General features: G+C 40.2%; 1 long non-coding RNA gene across 5 annotated transcripts in view; it reads right to left on the bottom strand.

The window, feature by feature from the left end:
- The window catches only part of LOC103551317 (uncharacterized), a 67244-nt gene that overhangs the window by 33170 nt on the left and 14144 nt on the right, over positions 1–19930 (bottom strand). The window contains exons 2-5 of one of the 5 annotated variants that reach the window (XR_544981.2): positions 17670–17786; positions 11189–11252; positions 5703–5966; positions 3324–4183 (exon numbers count right to left, since the gene is read on the bottom strand). This is a non-coding gene — a long non-coding RNA (uncharacterized lncRNA). Of the gene's footprint in view, positions 1–3323; positions 4184–5702; positions 5967–11188; positions 11253–12533; positions 16633–17669; positions 17787–19930 lie in introns of those variants that run through there. The other 4 variants (XR_011539589.1, XR_011539587.1, XR_011539588.1 and 1 more) reach the window with 4 other exon arrangements.

Raw genomic sequence — 19930 nt, forward strand, 5'->3', positions numbered from 1 at the left:
GAATTGGTTATATGGGTTTTGCAAGACCTGAAAGGCCAAATAACTATCAGTAAAGGAGCCCAGAAATCAGCAACAGCTGGAAGCCACTACCATCCCTATGCTGCAAGGACAAAGGAAATATATCATGTTATCAGATCCCAGAGGTTGGAGTTACCTGCAAGAAGCTACAAGCTAGTTCAAAGGAAACTAGAGCCATAGGGAAGATTTGCTGCTGCCTGGAGATGCAGCCTGAGACAGGAGAAAATATCCCTTTCTCTATTTTCTCTCCTCCCACTCTCCAATCTCCCATTGACTGAACCCAACCAGAAACCAGCTGATACAGGAGTTTGAGAAAAGCAGCATGTAGGAGAAAGCAGAGTCAGGCAAGGGAATGATCTAAGAACATGCAGGGTCATACCCAATAAAGACGACTTTTCCAAATAAGGTGACATTCAGGAGAGACTTGAAAGAAGTGAAGAAGCAAACCATCTTACCTGGAATAAGAATGTTCCAGGTTGCAGGAAACAAAGTACAAAGGCCCTAGGAAGTAGCATGCTGAGTGTGTTAATGGGCACATGGAGCCAATGATCATACAACAGAGAGAATGATCAGGAGAGTGGTAGGAGATGAGACCACAGGGGAGGACAGGCAGCAGATCATACAGGGTTGTTTTTGTTTTTGTTTTTGTTTTTGTTTGCAGGAAAGGATTTTCCCTGAGTTAGCATCTGTTGCCAATCTTCCTCTCTCTCTCTTTTTTTCTCCCCAAAGTCCCAGTGCCTCGTGATATATCATAGTTGTAAATCCTTCTAGTTTTTCTATGTGGGCCACTGCCACAGCATGGCAACTGACAGATGGAAAGCTAAGTTAAGAAAGTGCTCCAAGCAGGAGGAAGAGATTAACTGTGTCAAATGCTACAGAAGTGTCAAGTAAGGTGAGGATTGAGGATTGCCCATTGGATTTGGCAACTTGGAGGCCACTGGTGACCTTGACAGAATTAGGTTTGGAGGTGTGGTTCAGGATAGGGAGTGAGTTCAAAGGAGAAAAGAAATTGGAGACAGTCTGTATAGCTTTTTGTTTTAGTCTGTATAGACAACTTTTTCAAATAGTTTTGTTGTAGAGAAATTGAATAGTAGCTGGAGGGAGGGGTGGGGGTCAAAAGAGAGGGGTGTGTGAGTGTGCATGTTTGAGATGGGAAATGTAGCAGCGTGTTTGTATGTTGGTAGAACTGATCCAGTCAAGAGGAAAAAACTGATGATGCTGGAAAAAGAGGGAAAATTACAGAAGTGATATTCTTAGCAAATGAGAGGAAATGGGATCTTGTGCACAATGGGAGGAGATTCTCTTGGGTGCGCAGATGTTCACTGACAGTAAAAGAGAAAAGGCAGAAGATATGGCCATAGATGTAGACAGGTGGTAGAGCGTGTGGAAATTCTCTTCTGAGTTACACACTTTTCACAGGAGCAAGGAAGTCAGCTGATATTTGAGGATTGGGGAGGAGGAGCTGTGGGAGGATTGACGAGAGAGATAAAGGTGTGAAACAGTCATTTAGGATTGGGAATAGATGAGAAAAATGGAGAAGAATGGCCAAGTAGCACCAAAGGCCTACTTGAGCTTAGTGGTCATCAGTTTAAAGGGGGAGCAGTCAGCACGACTGAGTCTTTCTCCAGCCCTTTCAGCTGCTTGGGTGCAGCCCTGGAGTAGAGATTAGATTTAACTAAGGTTGCAGAGGCTTTATTTACAACCCCCAACATGTAATTTGGCTTCGGGACAACATTTATATAGTAATTAGTCAAGAAATAAAAATGTCTTGGGAAAATCATCCTGAATTCCAAGAGTTTTGAGAACTTGTTATAAGCAAAGAGAGAAAAGTAAAGCAGAGGTTGCTTTACTCAATCCATTTTGAAAGTGTTGCTCTGCAAAACCTGATCTGGGACTTCTCAGGAAACAATAGGTTAACGCTTTTGCCCTCAACAGACGTTGTGAACTGGTTTTCCTAAGTCTCTTGAATCTGGTGGACCCTGTATCCACTGATTGGCTAAGGAATCAGAACCCTACATGACACTTAACTGTTAGCGTTGTAAATAATCCATTCCAGGTTATAAGAGGCTGAGTATATGACAACCACAGGGATTATAAAAAGCAAGAAAGGTGTGTTTGAAGTAGTCACACATTTCTCTAGTAAAAATGTCTTACTCTGGACCTTTTGCAGATAGAACTCACATCCTCTGATGAGCGTCTGGTCAAAGATTCTAGTAATAAAAGTCTTGGAGACCTGCAGCTGGATAATTTGAACCTTTATTTTACTCCTAGCCAATGGGAGTTAAGATATTGTGTCTTTCTGTCCCAGTACTCAGTTTCTGGACAAGATCAAAGAGTCCATTTACAGGTGCTCAGAAGACATCTATAGCACTAACCCACAGGATGTCGCAATGAAAGGGGGGCATAATGGGTTAAATAGCGTCCCTTCCACAAAAGATACGTCCAAGTCCTAACTCCTGGGACTTGTGAACATGACCTTGTTTGGGTACAGGATCTTCGCAGATATTATTAAATTAAGGATCTTGGGATGAGATCATTCTGGATTTAAGGTGGGTTGTAAATCCAGTGACTTATATCCTCATAAGAAAGGGGAAAGGGAGATTTGAGACACACAGAGCCACAGAGAAGAAGGTAACGTGGAGATCGAGGCAGAGATGGGAGTGCTATGTCTACAAGTAACACGGATAGCTGGCCACCACTGGAAACTAGGAGAGGCATGAAACAGATTCTCCGTCAGAGTGGCCAGAAGGAACCACCCTTGCTGACATCCTGATTTCAGACTTCTGGTCTCCTGGATGGTGAGAGAATCAATTTCTGTTGTTTTAAGCCACCAAGTTTGTGGGAACTTGTTAGGGCAGTCCTAGGAAACCGGGGCACGGAGTGAGCTCATATTTCAGTAAAGTAAAGAGTACGTCATCAGGAAAATGACAATGAAGCATTCTGGGGACTAGAGGAGGAAGCTGGGACCACTTGTAGTTCCTAAAACCTTGTGGCATTCCCCTTGGGTTCCCTCTAGAAGAATGTGGCTCCTCCTCCAGAAATCATGTTTCCTGATCGTCTGGAAAACCTGCAGTTCTCTTGAGTCCATTGTCCCATTTCCATGAAGGTGTTTGCAAACATTTTGCTCTCAAGGAAGTCTGACCCTTATGATTTAATCAGCCTGATTCTGCAGTCCTGAAATTTCTGCTTGCAGTGGGTCTGAGCTAAGTCTGCGTTGAGGAGGGCAGCCTCCCAGATGCATGTCTGTCCCCGGATTCCTGACTTGTCTCATCTGGAATGAAAGGAAATCACAGCCAACACTGCACTTTGATGTACTGGTGCTTTTATTCTTCCTGTTCTCTGCCTTAAGTGCTCTCACTCCACTTACGGAGCCCGTGCCCATCCTTCGAGATTTGCCCAAATGCCTTCTGCTCTCTGAAGGCTTCCCTGGAACCACAGAATCAATTATGTTTTCTCCCATGTTCCCACAGCTTGTGCACCTCTGTCAAAACACGTATTAAATTGTATTATAGCTTAGTTTTTACATATTTGTTTTACTTGAAACACGCCAGAGGAACTGTTATTCATGTCTGTGTCATCAGCACTTGGTCTAAAACCTAGATCAATAAATGCTTTTTTGTATAAACTAAGGAAAGCAATATCTTAGAAAACCCACAGTAACCAAACTCAAACTTTCTCAAAAACACACAACAGCTATTATTTAACTTCATCTTTTTTTGATTTTAAACCATTAGAATTTGGCAAAGGAATAAAGTAACAGAGAAATTAGGGTGTCCTGTCTGAGGAAAGAGTTCAGTGCGGAATTATGGAGGTCAGCAAATGTTTGCTGCTTTGCCGTCGCGATCAGAGGAGAACTTCTTTCCTGCAGATGGAAAGGGCATTGTCATCCCCAGGAGTGCAAGCTTCTTGAACACACGGGAGGTACGTTATTTCTATTTTGGATTAGAGTTTAAAAAGGCTGTCCAGAACCAACCACTGAAGAAGCACGCTGAGTCATAATTCCTTCCTCTGGTTGCTGCAGAAAGCTGAAGTGTTTACAGCAGCTGGTGTGCAATGTGATGGTGTATCTTTCTGTGGTCTATCCAAATGCCTCCTTTCATCATGTTTGGTTTGGAGTTATACCTGGAGTTTTATGTATTTGAAAATGTTCAGGATGAATCCTCAGCTGTAATAAAAATACAGACTGTATTTTAAGCTTGTATGTGAATGTGCTCCGTAGAAAAGATGAAAACATCCAAGTGAACAGAAGTTGAGGGCATAAACATAAGAGGAAGGTTTGGATAGGTAAGTATGCATGTTCCCATGGGAACATACAGTTGTTGCCAACAAAAGCCATGGGAAAAGGCTACAGACTCTTTCTATGATTCAGGCTAAAATCACATTTGTAAAGGAGTCAAAATACACATGAATCATCTCCTCTTTCATCCACGATGATCATTACTATCTCCAAGTCAAAAGCTGGCCAAGAGTCACAATGAAAACCAGCCTGTTGTGACAACTGGAGATGTTTGCACTAAATTTCCCCACTAAGAAGTCCCAACAGCTTCTAACATCCACCACATGACCTCTAAGTTCCTATGCCTATTAAGACTCTCATAATCCTGCCTTATAGTCTCTATCTCACCTAGTTTGTGACCATTTTCCCATTTGGGTCAAGGTGTTCTTCTCACTACTCCCTATACCCATGTTCATTTATAACTCCAAAACTTTACTCACATTCTTTGTTTTCCAGGACATTTTCCTTCTTCGTCATCTATTCAAACCAATTTATTCTTAAATTCCAGTCCCAGTACCTGTGGGTCCTCTGATCTGTTGGGTTTGTCATGACTGCAACCCTATTGGTCTCTCTGCTCTGAATTTCTATACAGTCACTCAATAGCTAGAATCTGAAGCTAATATTTCTTTTGAAATCAACTCATCATTTAAGGACACTCATTGGATTCACACACTGCACTAGGAGCATAATGAAGATTTCTGGTTAATCTTCTGCTATTTTCTTTGCTGTTCACCATTTTAAATAATTCTTTCCTTCCCAAAGATAACTAAGGGTTTTTTGCTCCTTTTTAATCCTATGCAAGGGGAAACACCTTTCTCCCCTCCTTGGACTGAGAAAGAATCAGTGTATACTAAACTGGTGAAAGCTATTGGAATCTTCAACTTTAACCTCTTCCAAATTGAATAAACCTCAAAGTACAAATCAGTTACTAATTAAGGAAAGCCTGTGCGGATAAGGAAATACTGGTTTTGGACACTTTGACCACTGTTTGGATACCCAGACTGTGGAATCACTAACAGGCATATTGCCTGGTATCTGCTGAGTCTCGTCCCAGGATTCAGAATGAAAGTGATTCTTTCGGGATCTGAACCTTGCAGGGAAAAATAAATGTTCAAGGCTAGTTCAGATCTCAAAGTCTGGCAATCTCAGTTTAGTCATGAACAGATAATGGGATCTTCCTAACCATAAGATTGGCTTAACATCTGAAACCTCAAAATGCCTCCATTTCTAGGGCAATATGATCTCTGCTTTAAGAAACTGTTTCTGGATGCCAGGAAATTTAGCCTGATATTTTTTAAAGTCACTCTGGTTCACCTGTGCTGAATGAGAGGAAAACTGAAACAAAAATTCTCCTCCCTTTAATTGAACAAAGTGTAGCCTGCCCTTGACTGACTTTTCAGTAGCTTACCTGCTGTGGTAGGTTATTGTAAAAAATGTTTACTCCTTCATCCTTTCACCTCCATTAAGGGGGATATCCTTTTCCCACCCCTTGATTTTGGCCTTGGCCATGTGACTTGCTTTGGCAGATGTGACACAACCAGGGGCTTGAAATGTGCGTGAGTGCATGGGTGTGCCCTCTTGCGCCTCTCTCATCGCCATGGGAGGAGCGTGTCTTGACTAGTCACTGGTCCAAAAAGGGTGAAGACACAGGGAGCAGAGCCGCCCAGATGACCTGCAGTTATGTGAGATTAAATGATTGTTATCTGGAGGTAGTGAGTTTTTGACTGGTTTGTTAGAATTTTTGTGGCAATAGCTAGCTAACTGATGTACATACCAATAGTTCTACAAATGGTGAGATTTTCCCAAGTTTGGTTCAGTTCCCAGAAAATACCATTCTTTTCTTTTTTTGTGAGGCAGATTGGCCCTCAGCTAACATCTGTTTCCAATCTTCCTCTTTTTGCTTGAGGAAGATTGTCGCTAAGCTAACATCTGTGCCAACCTTCCTCTATTTAATGTGGGATGCTGCCACACCATAGCTTGATGAGAGGTGCTAGGTCCATGCCCAGGATCCAAACCTGCGAACCCCGGGCTGCCAAACCAGAGAGCGCTAACTTAACTACTACGCCACTGGGCTGGCCCCCAGAAAATACTGTTCTTGACCCTAAAAGACGCAAACAATATTTTCCCATGGGCCTCTAGATCAAATGGCATAGTGTGCTTCACACTAACACTTCTACTCTCTTTTTTTTGCCTTTTTCGGTTTCTGATATCATGTTTCCCTCTGAGTAATGGGAATGTTCAGAGGGAAATGTGATGTCTTTATGTGCACAGGTACTTAATTTGATTCCAGGCTCAGAGGAATCTGAGAGTGATTCCTAAACCTGTCACCGTGTGACTGCTGAAACCTTGAAGGTAAGAGGCTTATCAGCCAAGGGCTCAGCAAGAAATAGAGAGCAGGAACTATTTATAGTGATATGGGCAGGGCTAGAGGAACCAGTTAGGGATGTTGAGGTCCCCGGAGACTAGGAGACTAGGGACAGCAGGGCGCTATTGCAACCCCCAGGCATCAACAGCAGGGGAAAACAAACCTATTAGGAGAGGCTGGTTGAAACCTAGAGTCAAGATGGACTGCCCAATGGTAGCTGTAGTTTTGGTGCTAAGGCCATTGCTAAAACCACAGAGAAACAGACAGTGAGTGGGAGGGAACAAATACCCTGGCATCTCTCTCCTCCCACATTCTGATCTCCTGCTGGTGCCTCCCACTGAGCAGAGGGTGACACAGTCCATAGAGGTCAGCTTCCCCAGGACAAAGAACACAGCAGAGAAGAACAGAGAACAGATCTGGGGAGAATCAAAGAACAACCAGAAGAGATGTTTATTAACGCTTGTCCCACTTTCCTCAGGAAAGAAAACACGGAGGGAGGAAGGGCAAGAAAGGTGTTATGTTTACAAGGACAGATTGGCAAAAAGACGGAGAATTAGAGAATCAGTGACTGGACTAGTAGATATCTTTGTATTGCACTATGCTGACCTCAAGGATTTCTCTAAAACCATCGTGAGACAAACTAGAAGGTTGTTTTATATAGATGTGTATATATATATATATAAACCACAGAATATATTTGATTCAAATTAAATATGAAACTAGAATAATGTTCAATCTTTATCAAGTAGCAATTATATTGTTTTAAAAAACAGTGAAATTAATATTAAATTACCTGGAAGATAATTATTTGGAGGGAGGCTATGGAATTAAGCTTCACACCTGAATCTCTGGATTTGGAAGTGAGATTTAAGAAGAAATATTTTAATGGACGGGGAATCAAACCTATCTTGGTGCCAGATTTCTAGCATCTTGAGCTACGGAATCCTGACGTTTCAATTTTGCGATCCTCTTCTGAGGACTGACCTGTAAAAATATTATGTGGAGCTATTTACCAAATTTATCAACCTATGACACAGTCATAAACCCAAACTCGCCAGAATATTTTAGTTGTTGCTGTGTTAACGTTTTTGAAGGAGGAGAGTGTGGAGGGCAAAGAATGCTTAGGACTCCTGGGTCCACACACACATATACCAGCATCAGCCTTCTCTCTTTCTTCAGCAAAATTATTCTTGCTTTCCATTTTTGTTTCCAAAAGCAGGCGGAGGTGAGTAAAACCAAAACATCAATACATTGAGGATATCTTTTATTATGCAGAAGTATCTTAATATGCTGGGAGGCAATATTATACATTATATCAATTTGCTTTGAGAAATCAAGTAGCTGATTATCCATCTAAACTCAAATATGTGAGACAAAGTCCCTTAGTTTGGGGGTTATTTCCTAAACTAGATCTTCACCTGAGAAGAATTCCCTAACAATAATATTTCGGGGATAAAAACAGGTAAACTCAAAGGGAGTGAATTCTAGGTCTTTAGGAATGCTGGATGTGGAGTGAAGCATTTAGAGTATCAGATGATTTATTAACAATATGTTCTTCCTAATATTATTTTATTAGTGTTTTCTTGATATTAAGTTAACCTAGATTGAGTTTCTCCAGAACAGACCCTGAGACTAGGATTGAGGCCAGGAGTTTATTTGGAAGCAATCTCAGGAAGCACTGGGAGGGGAGGGGACAGGGAGCCAGCGGAGGGGAGGAAGCCCACAGAAGATGCAATCATAAGTCTGTTACTGCTGTGGGGAGTTGGGGCTCAATTCTACTGTGCAACTCTGGGAGGCGGTGTGGAGCATATCTGAGAGTTGTCCCACCAAAGGATGAGAAGATGGGAGAATTTAGCCTCTAAATCCCATCTGTCATTAGTTTGAGGGCTGTTCCCAGGGATGTTAACTCCCTGGCACTTCCAGCCTGCCTGGCACCCAGCATGCTCCGATAGAGAAAGCTCTCAAGCTAAGGGATGCAGGTATTGGCAATAGAAAGCTGTCAGCATGTACAGGAATGTTGAGTGCCCAGTGGATATGAGCGGGGCACCAAAAGTACCTGCTTTGGAGGTGTTAACTGACTGTAAACACACTGGAAAGCTTCCTCTTAGTGGGAGGAAACCAAAGGCCAGCAACTGAGGGTGGCAAGATATGAAAAGCATAAACTGTAATCCTTCTGATAGCAGTCCTACTTTCTTCCCACACAGGATCCTTGCATGCTTCTCCTCAACCCCCAGGCAGTCACTGAAGGCCAGGCTAAGGGAGGCCTGAGAAAAATTTCTGCCTCTCTTCTCAGAAGACGTTGGCAACAGGTCCAGGAGGGGCTTTACACAGCACACCCAGCAAGAGAATGCACTGCCTTTCTAATCAATGGGAACTTAGTGTCTGTATCCCAAGGAAACAGTATTTCTTTCTCATGCTGTAAATTGTAATCATCCTATTTCTCCACAGGCTTGAAAGCCACAGGATTATCCCTTCAAAAGGAAACACTGAAGTGGAGGTGCTTACTGTTCTTCAATAAAATTTCCACATAGTACTTTCCTTTAGATTTTATGGTACGCTCTGTCTCAACTTAAGTCCCAGTCTTACAAAGCTTTCAAACCTCTTAATGTCAAACTTGAATGAGCAGCTAAGACTTGGGCTGTATTTCCTCAACTGGGACATGGAGGAGGACGCAGGAAAGGGGAGTTTCCTCTGGCCTAAGGTTCCAGGGCGCCACAAAAAGACAATGGTTGCCATTGATTCTAGAAAACTGGTTCTCAGGTAGCTTTTAGGCTGATTTCCTTCTCTCTTCACTGGAGGAAGAATTCCTTTCAATAAAGTGAGGACAAGATAAGGCGCGAGTAGTTAACTAGATAAGGGTGGTACTAAGTGTTCTGGTGGGCAAGGGAAACTCACGTGAAAAATATATGAGGCTGAAGTATGAAGCTCATGAAAACACGCTCAATATCTTTAGTCATCAGGGAAATGTAAATTTATCCTAAATTGAGATACTACTTCATACTGACAAGAGATTTTCACATACTGAGGTACATGGGGTAACCATTTGGGTTCAAAGCTTACTTGGCTTGAACTAAAATGCCTGACTTATGGCCTATCAAACATACACTGTACATCTGCTTAACCATTAAAGAATGCACTCTCTTAAGATAAGAATGCATACTTCCCCTCCTATGCACTATTGGTAATGCCCTATTGGTAACATTTGGATTAGTCCCTTTCCTGGTATTACCGTCATGTTCATTTGCTAATTTGCAACTGAGTATCTCTTTGGAATTTTGATGAAAATGTATCCTGGGTGTCTTTAATGTATGTTCCTTGTTCTAAAAAGATATAAGACTGTACTGAAATCCATGCTTCTCCAGAATGCCTTCTAAGGCCTTCCCAGGTTATAATCCTCACTCTGGCTCATAGTAAACCCACCCAAATTTTGATTGATAGGTTGGTATGGAATACTTGCATCAACAATACCCACTAGAATAGCTAAAATTTAAGACTGACAATACCAAGTATTGATGAGGATGTGGAACCATTAGAACTCATATATATTGCTGGAGGGAGTGGAAAATGATATAATCACTGTGGCAAAGAACGTGGTAGGTTCTTGTGAAGTTAAACATATACTTAACTTACGATCCAGCAATGGCAGTCCTAGGTAATTATCCAAGTGAAAAGATATGTTCACAAAAGGACTTGTACAAAAATGTTCAAAGCAGCTTTACTCATAATAGCCAAAAACTGAAAACAACCCAAGAGCATGGGTAAACAAGTTGCGGTATATTAGAGCTCAGCAATAAAAAGGATGAATTAGTGTACTGATACATGCAACAACATGTCTGAATCTCACAAACATAATGCTGAAAAAAGACACTGGACACAAAAAGGTATATAAAAATTGTATGTTTCCACTTATATGAAGTTCTAGAATGGGCAAAACTAATCTAGAGTAAAAAAAGTCAGTGGTTGCTTTTGGGGGACTGAGGGGTCACCTGAGAAAGAAGGAAGATCTTCCTCATGAGATGGAAATCTGGTAAGGGTGTAGGTACACAAGCATATCGAGTTGTCAAAATTGTTAACACTTGTGCATATCAATGTATGTAAATTCTACCTTAACAACTGTAAAAATAATGATAATCAAACGGAGGGGCTGGGGAATGGATGGCACAGCTGAAATAAGTGTGGTAGAATATTAATAGCTGAAGTTGAGTGATGAGTAAGAGGGGTTCATTATACTATTCTGTTTATCTGTGTTTGAAATTTTCCATAAAAAAAGTTTTAAAAAAGACAATAGGCGAAAATCACCAAAAGGCTTTCAGGGAATTAAAAATAGTTTAGTATGGCTGGAGTGGACAATGTCTTTTCCACTCTTTCATCTCACAGGAGTCTTCCCAGACAGTGACGGACCAAAGATACCAAATCTTGTAGTCACATCTCATTCCAGAGCGTGGATGGTTACGATGACTAGCTAACATAAACCAACGATTGCGGTGGGAAAAACAGATGTGCATATCTCATGTATAAACATAACTCACCAAATAGCGTTCCTTGAGGCACCTTGCAGCAACTGGAACAAGGCTTTAAACTTGAGCCATTTACCTACCATGGAATATGGACATGTTTACTGGTACAGGCTTAGACAAGTATAATCCCTTTCTTAACTTGGTAAAGTTCCTGAAGTTGCAGTAACTACACCACACTCAATCAACAACTTTATAAATTAAAAATTATATGTCTGAAAATATATAAGAAATATGCTCAATAAAGCAGCATCCCTCATCATTTTCTGTTTTAAAACAGATTAATGCCAATATTGTGGGTGTTTTGTAAGAGTCTACAATTAAATTTCCTTCATCTTAATGCAATGCATTTGTGTCTGCATGTGTGTGTATTTGTGTGAAATCAGGGGTCTGTGTTGATTTGCTAGAGTGCACTGTAGATTTCTTTTTTAGGAAAAACTTCAAGTGCCCTTTAATTTTACAGATGAGAGAAGTGAAACCAGGAGAAATGAAGTGATTTGTTCAAGGTAACAAGGGGTAAGACCACCACTCAGATTTTCTGATTTCTTCAAATTGAGGCAGACTATTCTACAATGTGCATGAATATGAAACACTTCCCATTAGCTGCATCCATATTGAGTAACTCAAGAGAAGTTTATCTTGGCAATTCACAGAACACTATAAAAATATAGAATTGTTCAAAAGGTTTCCAGTACACTAGCAGAAATATTCTTTTGGCCAATGAAGATTATAATACTGGAATAGAATTATACTGGATTATAATACTGTTTTTATTATACCAGATTATAATACTGGAACAGGGTGACATCTTCAAAAAGATTTGGGAAAATACTGCTAATTCACAATTTACATATGCATGCTGACACAGCATTAGAGTAGATATTGAACTGCTCAAGACCCTTTCCTCTCTTTACTTTCTCTTCTTGCCCACATCTTTACTTGGGTGCCACCACACCGTCTTTACACCAGTTTTTTCAAGTGGTGGGTTACAATTCATTCGTTGGTTACAAAATCAGTGGGATACAGTCAGCATCTTAAAAAAATAATATTAATTAGATTAGAAAATAGTGTACAACACACAAAGTTAAGGCAAGGATTATTTTGTGAAATTTTTGTTTCAGTCACATACATATGTGTGTACACTGGGTGGCAATGTAAAAAATTTCTTATTGTAGATGACAGTCCAAAGGACTTGAGAGCCAATGGCTCTCAAAGGTTCTCATGGGGACTTTAAAATACTTTAACTCTGATTACTCCTTTCTCAACTCATGTGTTTGTGTTGTCTACTATTTTAATTGTCATTTTTAGAACCACACCAATGAGACATTATTATCGTCATCATTTATCATAATAAACAATGTCCAGATTTACTTACATGTTTATTAATTTCTTTGGTAAAATTCACAATTTTAACCATTTTAAAGTGTACAATTCAGTGGCATTTAGTACATTCACAACAATGTGCGACGATCACCACCATGGGTTTCAGAATATTTTCATTATCCCAAAAGGAAACTCCAGGTCAATTAAGCAGTCTCTCCCCATTCCTTTTTCTCCCAGGCTCTGGAAACCAGTAATTTGCTACCTGTCTTTATGGATTTTCCTATTCTAGATATTCCAAATGGAATCATACAATATGTGACCTTCACGTCTGGCTTCTTTCACTTAGCATAACATTTGAGGTTCATCCATGTTGTAGTAAGTAAAAGTAATTAATTCCTTTTTTGTGGGTGAACAATATTTCATTGTGTGAATATACCAGATCTATTTATCCATTCATCTACTGATGGACATTTGGGTTGTTTCTACTTTTTGGTTACTGTGAATAGTGCCGCTATGAACATTTGTATATAAGCATCTGTTTGTATATATGTTTTCAACTTTTGGATGCATATACCCACGAGTAGAATTGCTGGTTCCTATGGTGATTCTATGTCAAACTTTTTGAAGAACCCTAAGCTTTTCTCCATAGTGGCTACATCATTTAAAATTCCCATCAACAATGTACAACATTTCCAATTTCTCCACATCCTCCCCAACACTTATGTTCCATTAAAAAAATTATAGCCATTCTACTGGGCATGAAGTGGTATCTCATTGCAGTTTTGATTTGAATTTTTCTAATGATTAATGATGTTGAACATCTTTTCATGTGCTTGTTGGCCATTTGTATATCTTCTTTGGAAAAATGTCCATCCAAGTCCTTTTCTCACTTTTTAATTGTGTTATCTTTTTGTTGTTGAGTTGTACAAGCTCTTATAAATTCTGGATACTAGACAAAAGATTTATATGACTTGCAAATAATATCTCCTATTCTGTAGGCTGTCTTTTCACTTTCTTGATAATGTCCTTTGATGCACAAAATTTTTAATTTTGATGAAGTCCAATATATTTTTTCTTTTGTTGCTTGTGCTCTTGGGCTCATATCTAAGGAGTTACTGCCAAGTCCAAGATCATGAAGGTCTACCCATTTTCCTCCAAGGGTGTTATGCTTTTAGCTCTCACATTTAGGATTGATCCATTTGGAGTTAATTTTTGTATATAGTGGGAGGTAAAGTGTCCAACTTCATTCTTTTGCATGTGGGTATCCTGAACTTGTTTTCAGATAATTTTTCTTCTTTCCAGAGTACATTCTTTAAAAGCTCCTTCAGGGAAGGTTTCTTGCTAGTAAATTCAATCCATGTTTGTGTGAAAATTTCTTTATTGCCCTTGTCCTTGAAAAACAGTTTTGCTAAATCCACAAATCTAGGTCTACAGTTATTTTCTCTCCAGAACTTTGAAGGTATCATTCCACTGTGTTCTCACTTCCATTGTTGCTACTGTAAAACCTGGTATCTATTTGTCCTCCTTTGTAATAATCAATTATCTACCTTTTTTCTCTGCCTGCTTTTAAGACCTTTTAAGACCATCTTTGATATTCTTTGGTTTTACTAAAACAGATCTGGGTGTGGCTTTCTATTGATTTATCCATTCTATCTTGGACTCTTGTGTCCTCTATCTGTGGATTCACGTCCTTTCACCAGTTTTGCAAAATCCTCAGCCTTTATATCTTCAAATATTGCCTTTTTTCTATTTTCTCCTTCTGGAATTCCAATTAGATGTGTTATACCTACTCCTTACCTCCTCCATGTAGCTTAACCTCTCTATCATATTCACTGCCTTGTCTCTATGTATGACAGTCTATTTCCTTCAGATTTAATTCTCTCTTCACCTGCAAATATTCTGCTGTTTAATTCATCCACCAAGTTATTAATTTCAGTAACTGTATTTTACTTATAAATATTCTAATTGGTTTTTCAAATATGCCTCATATTTTTTATTAGACTTATATTTTGATCCCTTTTCAGTTTTTATTTCATCTTTAATTTCTTTTCTTTGTTCTTTTTTTTGAGGAAGATTAGCCCTGAACTAACATCTGCTGCCAATCCTCCTCTTTTTGCTGAGGAAGACTGGTCCTGAGCTCACATCCGTGCCCATCTTCCTCTACTTTATATGTGGGATGCCTACCATAGCATGGCTTGCCAAGTGGTGCCATGTCCACACCTGGGATCCGAACCAGCGAACCCCGGGCTGCCAAAGCGGAACGTGTGCACTTAACCGCTGTGCCACTGGGCCGGCCCTTCATCTTTAATTTCTTAAAAGACTTGATCCATAATTACTTTATACTCTATGATAATTTCAAATCTAAATTCTCAAGAATCTAAATGTGCTCTTATTGTTTTCTCCTGACTTTCATCCATGGTATGTTTGTTAATTTCTTATGTTATATTTGATTGTGTTTAACCTTTGCAAATCAGAAAGCCTCAACCGGGGACTTATATTTGTTTCTTCATGGATCCAGTGGAGACTACTGATCTGGGGCCACTCTAGTCCTCTTCAAAGATCCTGGCTTAATGGAAGAGTCCCACTCTCTAAGCTGCAGAAAACCCAAGGCTTAATCTTCCAATCTCGGTGCTGGGATTGACCTTTTCCCCCAAAGGCAATCCTTGTCTTTTAATTTGTTTAAACGTTCACTATTCCAGTTTTAACGTTTTCACTATCCATATCTGGCACATGGAGATATCCTTCATTTCTTGTATGTCAGCAATGTATTAAAATTATATTTGAAATTTATCCAGGTTCTAGTCACATTGTAGTGGCAGAGTCATTCTCTCTAGTCCATCATAATCTTAGCAGTGAAAAGCATAAGAAATATTTTTATCTATATCAGTTGGAGGTTATAACTATGGAAGAAAAAAGAGGAAGTGAGAAGTGAATAATAAGCCACGTAGATGTGTTGAATAAGAGGATTTGGTTTCACGGACCATGATTATACCATGCTTCTTTTCCTGAGGACTAGAGAGAGGGATAGCGGAATAGATGGAGAATAGTTAGTTATAAATGGGGCTAAAATGGCTTCAACCAAATTCACCTTAAATAGTGAAAAAGAAACAATGTTGTCATACCTAACTACTTAAAATAAGTCATGTTTTCACGAAATGATATGCTTCTTGAGAATAATATATTTCTTTCACCGTGCCCAGGGCCCCAACATAGAATAAGCACTTACGTATTCTTTGGGATCTAAAACTGCTATGCTAAAAAGATCTTTAAAGGTCACGTAGTTTAACATTTTAAATTTAAAGACAAATAACTTGGATTACAGTTTTAAGCAACTTATCCTGAGGTCACATAGCTAGTGTAACAGATCATGGGAGTAGACCCAAAGTCTCCTACTCCAGGCCATGCTTGTCTATTAACCACACTATACCATTGAATTGAGTCAAAATGAATTGTTCAAGTATGTGGCATTGCATACCAAAAAGAAGGGGAAAAAAGCTCTCTTTGAATTAATTGTTTTTCTTCTTTCCCTTTTACAGAACTGATGACTTCATACATAAGCTTGTTTGCTGAAGGCACATATTTTCTATGAATATAAACCCTCTATTGTGCATTTTTTAAAAAACAGTTTTCACTATAGGGACAAAATCTTTCTCTTTTTTTTGGTAATAGTTCAACTACTCCAGGAGTAAACAAGAAACACAGCTCTAGCTAAAGAGCAGGAAAGAGCTGATTTGTGCACCAGAATCAAGGTGGCTCAGACAGAGATATAAATAGCAAATATGTGATGCTGAGGTTAAGAGGGAAAGAAAGAGCCGTCCCTGTGTGAAGTGGGTCAGGTTGGGATCTGAAATTCTAAGATGGATACGCTTGGCTGATTTGGGGAGGTTTTAAAGTGGTGAAGGCTCAATGCACGCTGTCTTTGTCCACTTTTCTACTTCCCTTCAGGGTGGGGCTAAGCAGAACCAGACTGGAGTTTCTTTAGAGATCTGTTTAGTGGAAGGGTGCCGCATGGTCGAGGGCTTGCTTGTAGCACTGTAGATTTGGTCACCAGATGCGGCAGTTGTTTTCTACCACGCTGGAATCCAGGATGACATGTACAGGACATTCTGCATTTCTTCCCCAATAACGGAGGTGAGCTATGGAGGCAGGGTGGGGAGGCCGAGTGTATAGGATGGATGCAGCTAGGCTGAGTAGAGCAGACAGCAATGAAGGACAGGTGTTTGTATACATATAGGTGAGGAGAGCTAGAGACAACTCTGGATACCCAAGAATGGACCCATCTGTCCCACAGCTCACAGCTGGGATTAGTAACAGATTGGCTAGGAAGAGACTACATCTGTTTCACTACTTAGACAGCCTTCTCTGGTGTGTGGGACTTGCCCATTAAGCTCTTATGGCTCTCCTTGGCCCACTTACAGAGGCAGCAGGGAAAGATAAAAGGTAGAGTAGATATACACAGAGAGAGAGAGCAGTTAGAGTGGATATGGGGAGACTAGTCAGGAGGTTATTGCAGTGAAAGAGAAATGATGGCAACTTGAATAATAAAAGGGTTATAGTACAGTCAAAAAAGATATTTGAAAGCTGTAAGAGAACACTACATAAAATTTTGGTACTATGAAATTAAAAATCTAGACGAAACGGATGATTATACAGGAAACACAAATTACCAAAGCTGACTCAGGAAGAGATAGAAAACCTAAACAGACCAGGTAGCACCAGGGGTGAGAGGTGGGGTGGAGGAGGTAAAAATCATGTAAAAATGCCTGCCTTTTAAAAAGTCCCCAAGTTAGACCAAGAACTCTGTCAAACATTCAGAGTGCAGGTAATACCCATGATATTCACATTATTCTAAAGCATCAGAAAAGAGGGAATTTTAAAATAACCTGGGACCAAAATCTTGCCAAGAATCGTTCAGAACTGTAGACCAGCCTCTCAAGAAAATATAAATGAAAAATCATAAATAAAATATATAACTGATTCCAACAGCATATTTATAAAATACACTGTGCCCAAAGAGGTTTTATTTCAGAAATTAAAGGATGGTTAAATACTAGAATATCTATAAAGTGATCAATGAATGAAATTTTTTTTTAAAGACTGGACCCTGAGTTAACATCTGTTGCCAATCTTCTTTTTCTTCTTGTTTTTCTCCCCAAAGCCCCCCAGTACATACTTGTATATTCTAGTTGGAGGTCCTTCTGGTTGTGCTATGTGGGGTGTCACCTCAGCAAGGCCTGATGAGCAGTGCCACGTCCGTGCCCAGGATCCGAACCAGCAAAACCTGGGGCCGCTGAAGCAGAACACACAAACTTAACCTCTCAGCCACAGGGCTGGCCCCTGGATTTTATTAATAGAATAAAAGATCAAAAAAGCAAAAGATCAGGAGCCAGTAATTAGAGTAGAAGTCAGAGGCTGAAGAAGCAGCCTGTTTTGGGTCCAGTCAAAATCTGGTGAAGATGATTATCCCAAAGGACAGTGGGAAAATTAAAGTACAGGAGCTGAGTCTGTAAATGAGACATATTTGATGAACTTTCCTGTTGTTTTTTTCCCTTTGGGATGCTTCCACTATAGAAGGAAGATCCTTTCTAGCACAAATAATTCAAGTGATTTAGTATTCCCCCTGAGGCTTCTATTGGTGTACTACCAGCAAATCTGGAATTAAGAAAAAATTTAATAGAGGAGTGAGGTCAGCATCATTGCAGAGTGAGCTGTTCCCTTAGTCTCTCCCCTCTAAGATACAACCAAAAGGATATTCATTAGCCAACAGAAGATAGCCACACAGCACAACTGGATGTCTGAGAGATCCACGCAGCCATATGATTGAAATTGGGGGTACTGGATCCCCAGGAAGCAGTGGAAGGAGGTGAGCAGATCTCCTCCCCCTCCCCAGTGGCACTGCTCTGGGGCATGGGATCTCAAACAGTGGCTGGTGTGCAACTCTAAGAGGAGATGGGGGAACAGGCAGGCCTCTGTGGGAACACTTTTGCTTTCAGAGTTACATCCCAGCCCATGGGAGCACTTCACACCGAGGCAGCTCAGCTACTACTTGGACACCCCCACCAAGCCCAGGACTCAAGGCTGGTTGCCAGTGAGTGCAGAGCTGGCTCATGCATGTGAAAGAAAGCACCCCTCCCCTCCTCTCCTGCCTGGTGCTTGGCTGGTCAGCCAGGACAGCAGATCTGCACCAGAGCACCTGCAGCTGCGTGAGGGACCCATCAAGCAGTGGTAGCACATGAGCCTTATTGGCACAACTTCCACCAGATGGGTACAACTTCCACCAGATGGGTGCAACTTCCAGTGGATGTGGTAGGTTCAGAAAACACAGCTCCTGCCCTGCCCCCTACACCCTGCCACAGTGGTTGCAGGTGGAATCTGCGACAAGATACTACCACTATGTGTCGGCAAAGGTCCACTTCATCAAACACCATGAAGAAATACATTAACACTCCAGATCAGAAGGAAAATGGCAAGTCTCCAGAAACCAATCCTGAAGTCAAAGAAATTTACAATCTAAATGACAGAGAATTCAAAATAGTTATCATAAAGAAATTCAATGAGTTACAAGAAAACTCACAAACACAAGGCAATGAACTCTGGAATAAAATTAATGAGCAGAAGGAATTCTTCACAAAAGAGACTGAAACTCTAGGAAAAAAAACAAACAGAAATGCTGGAGATGAAAAGCAGAATGAATAGACAAAAAACTATCTAGAAAACTTAAAAACAGAGCTGACGTTATGGAGAACAGAATTAATAATTCAGAGAATAGAAATATAGAAATGCTTCAAGTGGAAGAGGAGAGATAACTCAGACAAAGAAACAACAAAGAAATTTTCTGAGAAATATCCAGCTCAATTAGAAAATGCAACATAAGGATTATAGATATTCAAGAGGGAGAAGAAAGGGAGACAGGAGCCGGGAGCTTGCTCAAAGAAATAATAGCTGGGAACTTCCTAAACCTGGAGAAGGAACTGGAATTACAAGAAAATGGAGCCAATAGAACTCCTAATTACATCAATGCAAAAAGACCTCCCCCAAGGCATATATTAGTAAAACAGGCAAAAGTCAATGACAAAGAAAAAATATTAAGGGCAGCAAGGCAGAAGAGAATAATCTACACAGAAACCCCTATCAGGCTTTCAGTGGACTTCTTGGCAGAAACCTTACAGGCTAGGAGAGAGTGGAATGATATATTAAAAATACTGAAAGACAATAACTTTCAGGCAAGAATACTCTATCCAGTGAAACTATCCTTCAGATATGACAGAGAAATAAAAACTTTCTCAGATAAACAAAAGGTGAGGGAGTTCATCACCACAAGACTCCTTCTGCAAGAAATGATCAAGAATGTTCTCATACCTGAAACAGAGGAAAACGTTTACAAAGCCTCGAGCAAGGAGATAAATAGACAGAAAAAGATCAGAAAACTGCAGC

The sequence above is a fragment of the Equus przewalskii genome, chromosome 4 (genome assembly GCF_037783145.1).
Source record: "Equus przewalskii isolate Varuska chromosome 4, EquPr2, whole genome shotgun sequence".
NCBI lineage: Eukaryota > Metazoa > Chordata > Mammalia > Perissodactyla > Equidae > Equus > Equus przewalskii.